This window comes from Pholcus phalangioides, unplaced genomic scaffold (assembly GCF_987345545.1).
Source record: "Pholcus phalangioides strain wild (caught in Gottingen) unplaced genomic scaffold, Ppha-v1.0 ptg000009l_1, whole genome shotgun sequence".
Lineage (NCBI taxonomy): Eukaryota > Metazoa > Arthropoda > Arachnida > Araneae > Pholcidae > Pholcus > Pholcus phalangioides.
Window position 1 is genome coordinate 4,931,697 of NW_028301602.1, and position 9,608 is coordinate 4,941,304.

The following is a 9,608-nucleotide window of genomic DNA, read 5'->3' on the forward strand; positions in this document are numbered from 1 at the left end:
TCATACGAAAACATCTGGGTTTTTTTTTCTCCTTCTTGAGCTCCGATATCACAATAGCGTAAAATAATAGAAAATATGTACGTATAAAAAATCCGATATTCTCTAAACAGAAACATTTACACAAAAAATAAATACTGAATACATGTATCTAAATCTCCCACACACGAGCATAACACCACGCCGATGCTTCTTTTACGGTTCGGGAAAAACAAAAAACGACTGGCTGTTATTTGGCCGAAGGCCTCGGGCAATCACCGCTGCGTCAGTGCTCGTTATTTCCTTGTAAAAGAAGTGCGACTAGGCCAGCGGTCAATAATTCCATGACCTCTTTATCACCTTTCGGACCGGCCGAAGCCGTCTGCACCAAAAACATGAGCGCCACCAACGTCGAAACGATAGTCATGAGTAACGTGAATCCTGATCTCTCCATCTTTGATGTGATCTAAAGAAAATTCAAAAATTAATATATAATATTTACATGGATAATTATTCACTTTTGTGATGGGGGAAAAAATAGCATTGCATAACACAGATTTAAAAGTCCTAGACCAGGGGTTCTCAATTTTTTGTGTTTCATGGATGTTCTATGTCAATGAGATGAAGGGGCTACGAACTCTAAAGCAATACGTACATAGCAATATAAAAAAAAGTAAATTTATTTTTCATCCAAGCAAATGAAAAAAATAAATTTCCCATAAATAAGGTGTCCCATAAATTCATAAATAGATTAAAAATTCATGAAAATTGAAGGAATTGGTAAATTCGAATGTATTTTGCGAAAAAGTTATTCTCACGGAGAGGACATTTTTTAGGTGAAAGAAAAAAATTAGTTTCAGTCAGTCCAGTGGAAGTGATTGGCCCAGCATCTCTCTTCTATATTTTCTGTGTCTGAAACGTTCGTAAAGTCCCAGCCGACGATTCATTGTTTAGGTAAAACATCTTCACCAATAGTGCTTTATCCACAGTCAGCCTCAGAATAAGAACCTTTTATAAGCGCCAATAAGAGGAAAATTCAAAAATTAGCTGTCAATAGTACACCATGCATTCTATAGCATGTGATTTCTATGCAGTCGAATCCCGTTATAACGAACTTCTAGAGACCGGAGAAATCACTTCGTTATGACGAAATTTCGTTATAAAGGAATTTCAGGTTGTTTGCACATTGTTCCTATGTATACTTATTTGAAGGATTAGAAAAGTGTTCGTTAAAACGAGAATTTCGCTATAACGGTATTCGTTAAAACGGAATTCGACTGTATTTCCAGTGATTTGCTTTCGTGCAGTACTTTTTCCATCAACGAAAAAATTTGAACTAATTCCCCCCCCCCCCCCAAAAAAATCCGTCTTCCCGAGAATGATATTTTTTGCAAACCGCATTGTACCAATTTCTTCAATTTTTATGAATTTTTTAATCAATATGCCAATTTATGTGACACCCTGTATTTTGTTGGGGTAAACATGTCAATGCTTGTAAGTCAATTATTGCATGCGATATTTCTCCAGAATGTGCTGCCATCTACTTCGCGAACTGAAAGTGAGAAATCAGGAATGATTTCATAAAACCAAAAAAATATAAAACAAATTTTCATTTGATTTGTCGACTTTGCTCCAGGGACTCATCGAAAAAGCCAGGGGGCAATATTAAGCTTAATTCAACGAGATCCGAGTAAATACAGCTATTGATCTCGAGCACGAATTTTTACGAGAAACTGAAATTAATTAGATTTATATAACGATTTTTCTGACGATGGAATTTCGTTTTCTTTTTTTGTGTATTTTCCGTTTATTTGAATTGGCTTATGATGATTTTGTTTTAAATACACATTTGCATACCAAATAGAAATTTCTCGTCGTGTCCATCAAATAGAAAGGAATGTAATGAAGCAAGATTTTTTTCAGAGGGAAATTTTTCTTTAAACGTGAAATCGAAAATAAGTTTAAAATTAATTTGTAAGGGAACTTGAACACAAACAACTCAAATTTGATGTTCTTATTTGATTTCTCTGTATCAGGAATTATTGGAAAGAAATATTTAACATGTAAATTAAAATTATGAACACGATTTGATAAAAGGAGAAGACTTTCAAAATATATTTTATGTTATCTATATACAGGGTGAACGTTTAAGTCCCTTTGCAGAAAATTACTGGCAAATCGTTGATCCTAAAGACACAGTTCCAATTGAAAAAATTATATAAATGACGTGTGGACTCCAGATACTTCATTCACATTTCAAGTGTATGGCATTTAGAAGCATTACTTTTTTTTTCAATATCCCTCAAGAAACAGGGCAAAAACCTTCCTTATCGGGGTTTTTTAGGACAAGAAACCAAATAAAAAATTTATAGTAACTAAACAACCACTTGTAATATTAATGACGTATCTGAAGTAAACACGTTATCGTGAAGTGTGCCTCTAGGATCAACAGCTCGCCATTAATTTGCGGCCAAGAGAATTAAAGAATCACGCTGTATATATTTCCTTTTTTTTATATATTAATGTTCATGTCAAAAAAATGACAAAATTTATGAAGTTTTCAAATTTATGAAGTTTTCCAAATTCAATGGTCCTTCAAAAATGTCGATTCATAAGATGCAGGCCTATCTCTAGTAGAGTGGGCATTAGTGATCGATTAAAACTATTTTCAACTACGATATTTTAATAGTAATCATAATAGTGATATAGCAATTTATTAGTTATTTGATGAGAATACACAAATGCAGAGAGAAACAAAAATTGCCAAAGAGCCAGATAGCTCTTATGTGGATAACGATATATATGTGATAACTTCGTGAGTTATTGACAAATGACGAAGTGGAATGGGAGGAAAATCCTAAAGGCAAACTCTTGTAGAGAGTATAAAATTATTCATAAGGGGTCATTCAAGTATTACGTCATCATGGAGGGGGGAGTAGGGGGTTTCGGATTTGCTGACTTTTGATGACAAGGGGGAAGGGGGGTTTGAAGGTTGCTGACGTCATCAACCACCCCTTTTTGAAGATATGAAATATTTGCTGACGAAATTTTGCTGACGGGGGGGGGGGGGAAGGAGGGTCAGTGTTTCGGCTACAAGGGGGGAGGGGTCAAAAATGGCTGAAAATCTGCTTACGTAATACTTGAATGGTCCCTAACTATCTATAATACCCGGCACTGCTCGGGTTTTCTTCAATTACTGGGAAGATTGAAAAAGTGGCAAACCATTATAAAGGAATAAACTATAATTGCTAGGGAACTACGGTACCCAAAGTAAACATTCCGAATGTGATTGTTGAAGCCCAGAAACCATTGCTGCCCGACATTTTTTTACTCATTTCGGGCATTTATCCAGCTCCGACGAACTTTTAAAGTATCCCATCGTTCAAATTTGGTCCCGTTTGGTATATATGCAAAATTTGGTGATGATCGATCTAAAATTTTAGATTTTTATAAAGAACACACACACACACACAGACAGAAAATAAATTATATACATATATAGATTAATATTCAATCATAATATTCAAATCAATCTCTCCGCCTGTCAGTGGAGTAGTTAGGGAACTAGCTTCTCACTGTGCAGATCTGGGTTCGAATCCCGGTCCGGGCATGGATGTGTACTAACACTAACAAATTCCCTGGACGGATAATGCTGATCCCTTGAGAACGTGGTGATCACATTGAAAAGAAAAATTATATGCACAGATAGATATGGAATTGAACAAAAAACACCACCATAGACTCTAAAAATAGAGAAATGATGATAATGCCGTTCGCGCCACATAATGTGATCACATCGGGACCGAATCATTACTATATCCAAAAAAATTCCCGTTTGCATGTACTGTGACCATGCGTCCCGTCTGGTTGAACTGTTTTTCTTTCCCCAATTGATTGCAAAATGTTCAATATATATCGTTTCGCATTTTTTTTTACACATTCTATTCTGAAACAAGATTTTTTTTTTCCCTTTGAGCTAAAATCCCGCATTTTTGTTATTCAGTCATTGTAAGTCGTTAGACTGGAACTGTCTAACGCAGCGTTTTTCCACCTAGTGTTCACCGGCCAGAGTTCGGCCGGTAAGATGACATAGGTGGTCTGCATGCATGCTTGATAATTCGATTCCAACTGAATGAAAAAATATTCAATTGTTATAATTTATGTCATTAATATCCATATATACCTTCATACTTGGGTTCATCATACCTGATCAATTAAATTGAGGAAAATTACGATCCTAAATACGGGATATTACTGATTGTAGCCGAAAGATGTATTTTATGACAAATCTGCTAATTATTGCAAAAATGAATGAGATGTGGGGAAATGAAGGGCTGCTGCAAATCAGAGTAAACAAAAAATGCATTTGACGAGAAAAAAAAATATCCAAATGAATAGATGACCATATTTCATTCAGGATAATAAGGGGAACTGGGATCTTTTAAGCACTGTAAAAATATGGGGCGTCGCTAATTTATTGTCATCAAAAACGTAGCTACAAGTCGTTAAAATCGCTGAAAAATTGAGGAAAAAAAAGTTGAACCTGACAAACACGTAAGATAAATATTTGTATTTACAGCCAAGTTTCCATAGTGTACATGAAAAAACGACGTTTAGTCACGATTTTAGTAAACATTAGAAAGACATACTAGAAAAATGCATAGAACAATTCGGAATAAATAAATACACTGGAATGTTCCGTAATACGGAACACAAGTGGTCCGGCGAATTGTTTCATACATTTTACTGGTCCTTGGGTATAGAAAGGTTGGGAAATGCTGGTCTAAATAATGCATATCATGAATTACGATATTTTTGTTCAATATACAATACTTTACGTTTCATATATCCCTTGAGGAAGTTCCCAAATGAAATAAATTTATCAATTTATTTATCAATTTATTTATCTAATAAATTTATCAAGAATTGAAGAAAAAAGCCAATATAGGAAGCCAATTGAAAAAGCAGCTCCTCCCCCACACGTACTGATTGCAATATTACGTAAAGAAGTGTTTTTGAACGGGGGGGGGAGGGAGAGAAAAAGAGGGAGAAAGCCATCTCAGCCTCCCATATAGTCTTGCAGCCTGATAATGATAACTTTAAGATACAAAAATAACTTTGGTTGAACCTTAGCTTCAGAATGCGCAAAAAAAAAAAACCCGCGGAAAAAATAAAATATTTGATAACATTATTTGGAATGCCGATAACTGTAAACGAATTTTTTTCCATGCTATGATATATCCGTTCTGTTTCGCGAAAGTGGTAACAATACCCAAATGATAACATTACATGCGATTCTAATAAATGACTTTGGCTGTATATATCATTATTTTAGTGGGATATGAACGGTTATGTGTACTTTCTATCGACACAAATATGATCTCAAATGATACCATCCGTCGAGACCATCCAAATTACACCAAAACGTCCAGAATTATCAAAAATTGAATGCTAGATTGAGCAACACTGGACTCTTTAGCAGCATCCGTATTATTATAAGATATTTTTCAGTTTCTTTGATGTCAATTCAAGACATTTTCAATATTTTTCTCTAATTATATCTAATATTTAATATATAGTTTAGTTAAATATACGCAAAATATATTAAAATAGCTCTATTTGAAAAACTCTTTCACTTAACGTGAGATATGAAAACAAATTTGGGTTTAGGTCAGAGTCTGTGCGCATACCTGCTGAGCAACTAATTTCTTTAATGAAGAAATAAAAAAAAGGTTTATTAAAATTGAGGTGTTTTTAACTGATAATAATTGTTACCATTATATCAAGGAAAATTCTGAAATTCTTCTGAAAGTTTTCATTTCTGCGTCGTTGTTAATCTATTCAAAAAATTCGAGTACTCGTAAAATGGTTTACACCCGTAAAATTTTTGTAAAAAAAAAATCAATAAATAAATTTCCCACATCAAAACACAGGATTGTTAAAAGCTAATTGATTTCCTTTGAGATATGCAGCTAGTTAAATTCTCGTTCTAATTATTTTATACCATATTAGAGAAAACTAATTCCCAAACTAAAATTTGTTTTCTTTTAAGAAATATTGACAAGAAAAAAATCAATGTTTAATGAACATCACAATATCTAAGATTCTGTGTTTTGAGTTTATCTAAAATTTCATATTTTTCAAAAACAGAAATATTTAAATAAATAGGAATATTTATGAATTTAAGAGGAGAGCTCTTTCTCTCCTTCAACATGGAGAAAATTATGCTCTAAAAGAAATTATCATTAAAAATACTATTTAACTGATTTATTTCAATGTTTTTACCCATGTTCTTGATTTCATGTGCTATCTTATGCTGGTAAAAAGTTTTACGTATCTTAAATATATATATACTTGATTTATTTATAAATTTTCCAAAAAATGCAATAAAAGCAGCCTGCGCAGATGATAAAATAGCATGACATCAATGTAATTGAATAAATATTGATTCAAATTCATGAAATGAAACAAAGGGATGAGATTTCATTGACTCAATCTCATTCAAAATGAAGTTTAAAAATTTAAATTTTAAATTCAAAACCTAATTTTAAATAAGATTGAATCAGTGAAATCTTAATTTTTGCTTTATTTCATGAACTGAAGTTTACTTTATTTTGAATCAAATTTTATTCAATTACATTGATGTTATGGTATTTTATCGTGTCAAAGCTGTTTTTAATGAATTTTTTTTTTAATTTACAAAATTTTAAGTATCTATAATACATAAAACTTTTTACCAGCGTAATATAGCACATAAAATATGTGTAAAAAACTTGAAATAAATCAATGGTTAAATAATATTCTTAATAATATTTCAATTACAGCATAGTTTTTCACCATGGTAATGGTATCACCTCCCCTTAGTACAACATGTCACGTGTGTCCAACTTAACTAAATATACCCGTAATTAAAACTCAAACCGCTAAAATAATTAATCAATCTGCAATGGTAGTGTATATTTGAAATGAAATAAAATCGAGTCAACCTAAAAAAATTCATTGCATAAAAAAAATTTATAGAGAAATAATTTATAATTTGGAATAGACAAACGAGAAAATTTCCAATAAAAATATTATTTCTAATATAGAAGCTCGTTACACAGAGACTAGTATATTTCTCCATTTATAAACGAAATCAAGAAACTTATTTTCACTGACCCAACAGTAACATCTAATAATTTTAGAGTATATCAGCTACAAAAGTATGTATTAGATTGATAAAGTAAACTTATTTTATAGTGAATATTTTTATATAAAAACACAAAAAGTCACTTACGTTTCAAAAAAACTTGGTTCTTTCTAAAAATAAGTGAAAAAAATAGACGATTTATTTAAAGAGAGACTACTTCTCCGAAATCAGGAACTCATTCACGTCAACGTCAAGTAATAAAATGGCAAGTTTTTTACCAAATGCGAACTATAAAAGTGTCCAACCCAACCTTCATTACCATGTGAGATTATAATACCGGCCATGTTTCATTTTCGTATTTTTTTATTTAATCTCTTTTTTTTTTTTCATCGTAATTGGATTCGGTTTTAGATGTAGAAAAATAATCCTTTTACCTATCAATGCAATAAAAAAAGAAATAGCAGACATTTACGGTATAGAGTTTCCTTGTTTTTTTCCTATAAAAAGCTATTTGGTGGGAAAAAAGCAGTAAATCCGTCAGTGAAAGTGAAGCAAAACAATCGAAGCATATCAATTTCTTCTTTACCTATTTTTCCATGTTTTTTCCTTACTTAATTCTTACAGTTGGGTATTGATATCCATTTTCTATATTTAGAATGAAATTCCCAACAAAACAATGAAATCGAAACTTTTTTTTTTATCGATTTTTATTTACTTTTTTGCCGATATTGTTGTTCAATAAAACTTTCCTGTATAAGCTATATTCATGGCCAATAAGTTCAGCATTTTACCTTTATCGTTCGTTCATTGGCCTGTCACTTGATGACTATTCGATTTCGTAAATATTTTTTTTTACCCTCTGATATTATATATTTTCGCATGAATTTTATGAATCGTTACATAATTTAGGCAAATGAACTCCAGCTGTTTCTGTAGTTTTGCAGCTTTAATGAAAGTTAAAACACAAGGTTCCAAATTGTTTTCTTTTCTTTTTTTTTACTGAAAATTTAGCAAACTACAGTAAAAGTCCGTTATAACCAGTACGGCTTATAACGAGAATCTCGCTATTACAAGTGATTTTTAAAGAGCTAATGTTAAAGATACAAAAATATATCCATTTATAGCGAGTTATTTATGAATGAAAATCAGAATACATTCGCATTATAACGACAAAGGAAATTCGCGAAAATCATATTTTGCTTTCTTTTTTTCTAAGAATTATACATAAAATGGACTGTAAAGAATGAAATTCTTAAAATCTTTCCATTCATTTCATACGTGTTTATAAACGGAGCATGTCAGTACCTCAGCATAGATAAGAGGACCACATGTTGTATTTTATTTTCTTGCTATCTGTTTAAAAATTCAAAAACACATCATTTATCTGTACGTATTTTGGTTGGGCAGGTGGGGCACGACCTCTGATTATGGCATCATCTTTATTTCCCTTGAAAAAAATCCTGCCCTTCTCTATCTGTCCTTCATTGGAAAAATCCTCCAAAACTGAACACAGGGTAAACAGGTCTTAATCATTTTTGCTGCGTTAAACGTTATTAGATATTTTTCTAGTGCAACGAATACTATAGTTGCAGAACTTGCTGCATTCCACAAAATGCAAAATTTCGTTATACAATCAAACATTGTGTTCACATGAACAGTCAACTGTAGATGACACATTTCAGCAAAAGTATTTCAAAATAAAAGTAAAAAGAAAGGCAAATTTACTTAGTTATACCTTTGTTATTTTCCCCATGTATTTATTTCTACAGTGAGAAATAGCTAAAGTTCTCTTTTATAACGAGAAGTCCGTTATAACGGCAATTTCCCTTCTGATTATGAACTGTCGTTATAACAGACTTTTACCGTATAACGTTTGTTCGAGAAAAAAATACTTTTTTTTTATAATTAAATTCTTTAGCCATATTGGTATTTATTTACATGCGAACCTATAATATCCAATTATCGATAAGTCTTTTACTTGAAGAATCATGAAATAATTTTTTTTTAACGATCCTATTCTTGAATATTTCTTAATGAGTATGATATCAATCTATATACGTACAGGCTGTTTCAAATTGTTTGTCCTTAGGATTATCTCTGAAAAAGCTGACTTTAGAGGTACACTTTTGAAGCAAAATGTTTTCAAGTGATATCGGGTTTATTAAAATCTTGTCCTTGTCATCTTGTAATTCATCTGCGGGATTTTTTTACATAGAAAATGAAAACATTAACTACTTATTTCATCACCCTGTCCAAAGAAAAACCCAAAAAAAAAAGTTGTTGCCTTGTTACTTCTGACGTCAATCGGAAAAATTCCAAGTTTTCAAGTGCAATATTCGCTGAGATATTTGGATTCAAAAATCAGTGCAAATGTGGGAAATAACAGTATAAACTAACAGACAAACTCATTGTGCTGTTCTTTCCCAACTCTTCCCAGTTTTTTTATATCAAATATCTCAGTGAATATTGCCTGATAATAAACAACAAGGCCTCTAACTAGAAA

The 9,608-nt window shown here is 31.8% G+C and overlaps 1 long non-coding RNA gene across 1 annotated transcript; it reads right to left on the minus strand.

Annotated features, from left to right (window-relative positions):
• Positions 1-8,173, minus strand: LOC149081656 (uncharacterized). Its single transcript, XR_016193283.1, has 2 exons — positions 7,253-8,173; positions 1-442 (listed from the first exon to the last, which is right to left on the minus strand). It is a non-coding gene; the product is annotated as an uncharacterized LOC149081656 (long non-coding RNA).
• Positions 8,174-9,608: the final 1,435 nt, after the last annotated feature.